This window comes from Musa acuminata, chromosome BXJ2-9, assembly GCF_036884655.1.
Source record: "Musa acuminata AAA Group cultivar baxijiao chromosome BXJ2-9, Cavendish_Baxijiao_AAA, whole genome shotgun sequence".
Lineage (NCBI taxonomy): Eukaryota > Viridiplantae > Streptophyta > Magnoliopsida > Zingiberales > Musaceae > Musa > Musa acuminata.
The window spans coordinates 39,984,444-39,989,482 of NC_088346.1; the positions used below are offsets into that span (position 1 = coordinate 39,984,444).

The following is a 5,039-nucleotide window of genomic DNA, read 5'->3' on the forward strand; positions in this document are numbered from 1 at the left end:
ATAATAACTTTTATATTTTGTAGATAGTCAGCAATAGTACTTCCCTCTTATTTTGCTTGCATAAGACTAGATAGGAGACTAAGCAAGCGAGTGCACGAACGATTTGCCAAGGTGGTTTGCAGTTTGCACCATGCTTCGAGAGCAATGTCATATGAAGATATGAGTGGGGCAAGAGATCCAGCGATTGAAGCTTGAATTGCTTAAAGGATGAGATGATTTTGGCATAACCATAGTTTGTGGTCTAGATTAGGTGCTCCTGGAATGTTGAGCAATGCTGGTGGACAACGGAGAGAGCCATCAACATAGCCTAATAGATCATAACCAAATAAGAGATTAAAAAATTAAGCACGCTAAGATACGTAGTTGCCACCTTTGAATAACTTGAAGGGGATGAAAGTTACAGCATTGATAGAAATAAGGCCCGCTGAGGAAAAGGTACCGTGGCTTCGGAACAGTAACCGGAGCATTAGATGATGAGGACATGTTGGGCGGAGCAAGGTGGGAGTTTCTTCCTTGGAGGAAAAGCTCCTTGGAGGAAAAGCAGTTTTATTCTGTTGCGAGGAGGCCTCGTGTACCGATCACTTGCCAACGATGCAGCTGTAGTTGTTGATGCAGCTGCAAGCAACAACGACTACAGCAGCAACGACACCACCGTCCCTGAATGTGTTGCAGCTTGCAGTTCTATGAGATGCTGCAGCTTGCAGTTTTGGGAGAAGCCAATGATGCTACGGGCGCAGTCCCACTTTGGGAGAAGCCGGTTATGCTGCGAGTGCAGTCCCACTTTGGGAGAAGCCTGCGAGGAGGCCTCCTGTACCAATCACTTGCCAACGATGCAGTAAGGGCACCACCGTCGCAAAACGTGTTGCAGATTGCAGTTCTGTGAGATGCTACAGCTTGCAGTTTTGGGAGAAGCTACAGGTTGTAGTTTTAGGAGAAGCCGACGATGCTCTGGGCACAGTCCCACTTTGAGAGAAGCCAGTGATGCAGCGGGCTCAATCCCACTTTGGGAGAAGCTGACGATGCTGCGAGCGTAGAGCGGCCGATCAGCAATGGTTTTCTGCCTACGAATTTCTACGCAATCGCAGGTGAGATCGAGGAGGCCGGCGAAGGGGAAAGAAGGGTTGAAAGGAGAGTTTGGATGGGTGGCTGCGGTGGCTTGAAGTCCGTCGGCTGGCAGCAGATCAGCAGAGAAGGAGCAACAGAGGACAGACGTCAAGGAGGAGAGGTTGCTCGACTCATCGCTGGAGTCGCACACGTCCGAGATGGAGGCGAGGTTGTTGTCGGAGCGGTTCTTCTTGGGTGGCGGGGCGACGGCGGTGGTCGACCGAGAGAAGTTAGTGGTGGCGCTGGGCCCGCGGAGCTGGATGGCACCAGGGGTCGCAGATCTCCGCCGCGAACTTCCCACAGTCGCAGAACCGCTTCCGGGACGTGGCACCAGGGGTCGCAGATCTCCGCCGCGAACTTCCCACAGTCGCAGAACCGCTTCCCGCTCCCGTCCCCTTCACGGGAGCAGAAGAGGATCTATTTGGTCCTCGTCGTCGTTCTCCTTCCGGAAGGGAAGGAAGATGCAGCGGATGAAGGGTGGCAGCAACAACGATGGCTGTAGGATTATCGCTATGATACCACGATAGAAATGAAATACAAGTAGTTTGAAAGATTTGACTGTTGTTGAGGTTGTTATCACGAGAGAATAGGCTCTTAGCTGGCCATCGAAACGTCCTCCCCCACCACTTCAATACCTAAAGTGGCTTGCTCACGTCCGCAGCAGCCAGCCAGCCAGCCAGCCAGCCTCTCCCCTAAACCTCCCTCTTCATGAGCAAGCCACTTTCGGTAGTCATCATCCATCGACCCTTGAAACTTTGATGCGAAACTTGTGGCTAAGATTGCTAAGATCCGGAGGTCTTCCCGGTATGTTGCAATCCTCCCGCTATGTTGCAATCCTCGAACGAGCAGAGGTGCAACATGTGAGGGACAATTACAAGTTATGTCTATACGAAAAGTTTTTTAGATGAGCTTCACTTGTGAAAGTAATCAAAACCAAGTTGTCGTCCCTGTGGAAAAAACTAGGAGCCAAAATTCAGATTATGGATCTTGCCGGAGGACTCTTGTGCTTTCTCTTTCAATCCATGGTTCCTTGGATAGAAGTCAGGTGCTCAACTTATTCCCATGGCGTGAACGCTTTGAGCCCCTAATGACGTTTACCCCTACCTCGGCTCCCAACTTTTTGGGCTTCCGATCAAACTAATGAGCCCCAAAATCCTCTTTCAGATCACGGCCTGCATCGAAAAGCTGCTAAAGGTTTGATGCTATCTTGACATCCAAAACCAGAGGAAGATTTGCATGGGTGTCTGTGTCATGCTCACCTATTCTTTTTCTCTTCCGACGAGAATGGCTCCAACGAATAAAGCTCTGGCAAACAAAAACACTGGAATACCGATGCATTCTTCCGTCCCCAACACTACCACTGTAGGATCAAAGTTCAGAAAAAGACCCAAGATTGATAACCGCCCCCATTAGAATGATCATAACCCATCACCATAGTAGAGGCACAGACTTCGTGCTGTGGACGGAGTCCCCAAACCGTCGCTCCGGCCTCTGGAGCCGTGCAGACTGCAGTGAATCCTGGCATCTCGCGTCCGGCAGTTGCCCATTCTGCATCGATCTCTTCGGATGTGCCAAATCAAATCTCAGCCGATCGTATCTTCTTCTCTCCCAAGGCAACCCTTCGTTTGAACTCTTTCCATTCCGAATCCCTCACCCCTCACCCCTCACCCTTTTCGTTCCCCACCGCTCCTTCAAAACCCTATCTTCCCTCACCCCATCTCAGTCCCATAACAAACCTCTTCGTTATCCTCACAGACCCTCCACCTGATTTCCCTGCTGATACCTCCGGTGCCCCTTTCATGTTCCCCGCAAGGGCCCCTCTCCCCCAGGCAACTGATCGACCTTCCAAGGAAGATCAGTTCTGCCGCCTGATCGATAAAGTGGAAGAAGGCTGTCAAAGAGCTGCCGACGCTGCCATGGGAGATACAGAGGGCTTCCTGCTCGATGAGGATGACCCTGGATGATCCAGAGTCAGCCAGCGACAGGGACCCAAGCCTCGCAAGCAAGGGCCACAGGGAAGTCTCCACCCATCACTTTGTTTCCCTCGAACACAAAGCCAAGAAGGAAAAAAGTAAAGCAAAAAATGCTATATTACCTTGTGGATGCAGCTAACGCTGAACACACTCTCAACCCAATCTTGGAACTTCCAAGGAGTCCAGAAGAAGGATACCACCACCGGTCGCATTCGGCATCTCATCAACCCGCATATACTGTCTGTCCATCATGATCCTGCTGGAGACTCAATTTGTCGGAGCACAAATGGGGGAGGGCTTTATAATTTTGTGTATTTTTCTTTATTTTAATGTTTATTTAAATATATGATTTAAAGATCAATCCGTTTTGATATTTTTTTATTTTTATTTTTAGTTTTTGATAATTCTCTATCATTGTTCAACTTTTATTTAAATATATGATTTAAAGATCAATCCATTTTGATAATTCTCTATCATTGTTCAACTTTTATTTAAATATGTGATTTAAAGATCAATCCATTTTGATAATTTTTTTTTTTTTGATAATTCTCTATTATTATTCAAATTTTATTTAAATAATATGATTTAAAGATCAATCCATTTTGATAATTTTTATTTTTATTTTTGATAATTATTTATCATTGTTTAACTTTTATTTAAATATATGATTTAAAGATCAATCCATTTTGATATTTTTTATTTTTGATAATTCTCTATCATTGTTTAATTTTATTTGGCGGATTTTTTTTTGGATTTTTTTTTGCTCCTATATCGACGACTATGACCCAACATTTTCATTGACGTTTTTTTTTTTCTTTTCTTTTTGTCAATCATCGAACTCATTATCATCTCAAACACATTGTTGATCTCTTAAGTGATAGTTCATTATCTTTTATTAGCACTATACAAAGTAAAGGACTCAGGAAAGATGGGAAAGATCATCCTCTTTTATCTATTTCTAATAAGATCTTAGTGTCCCTTTTTTAGATTTAACCTAAGTCAGATTAATTTTTTTTTGTTCACTTTTCAGATTTGATCTTTTCTAATAATTTTTCTTTTTATTTGATGCTTTAATTATTATTTTTAAAGAAATAGTTGTTTATCTCAATCTATACAATATATATATATATATATATATATATATATATATATTAATATAGTCATTTTATCATTTTATTTTTGAAAATTTTAAAGCGGTAAGTAATTATGTATTTCAACGAGTATATATTTTTTTATAAATGATAGTTTATCTTAATTTATAGGATTTATATCTATCAATATAGTAATTTTATTTTTTTTAATTTTAAATTAATAATTATGTATTTTAGTAGGTATAATTTTTATAATTTTTAATTAATTTATTAGATGAAATTAATGAGTTTTTATTATCCATTAGAAAAGATCTAAATATTATGAGAATTCATCCCAATGAAAAATTTTGATCATATGTTATGATTATGATATGATTGTATTAAAGTTTCAATCATTGGTTTCATAGCATTATAGTAAAACATTACTCAAGTTATAAATTATTATTATTAAAAAGTATTATAAATAATTTAATTTTAATAGGTCGTGAGTGATGAAAAATTATTATTTATATTCTTAATGACATAGAATAAAATATCAAGAACTAGTGGTATCAATTTGGGCACATGATTCACCAAAATTATTTAAAAAATTAATTGATAACAAAACATATTTGAAATGAAAACAAAGAAAGATGAGATCAGTTATCAAAGCTTAATTTAATAAAAATAAAAAATAATTAAAATAATGTAGACTTAATAAAAAATTTGAATAGTATGTCTTCCGGTAACATTGGCTAATCACCATTCATTACGCTATCAACTTCAATTATGATAGTTATTTCAACCTAAAAAATTTTAAAAATAATTTTAACTATAATTATTATTTATTTTCTTAATGTTGTGATAAAAATAGACATAATAAAAATTTATT

At 40.2% G+C, this 5,039-nt stretch overlaps 1 long non-coding RNA gene across 1 annotated transcript; it reads right to left on the reverse strand.

Annotated features, from left to right (window-relative positions):
• Positions 1-2,019: 2,019 nt before the first annotated feature.
• On the reverse strand, positions 2,020-3,291 carry LOC135621977 (uncharacterized). Its single transcript, XR_010490984.1, has 2 exons — positions 2,364-3,291; positions 2,020-2,289 (listed from the first exon to the last, which is right to left on the reverse strand). It is a non-coding gene; the product is annotated as an uncharacterized LOC135621977 (long non-coding RNA).
• Between the last annotated feature and the right edge of the window lie 1,748 nt (positions 3,292-5,039).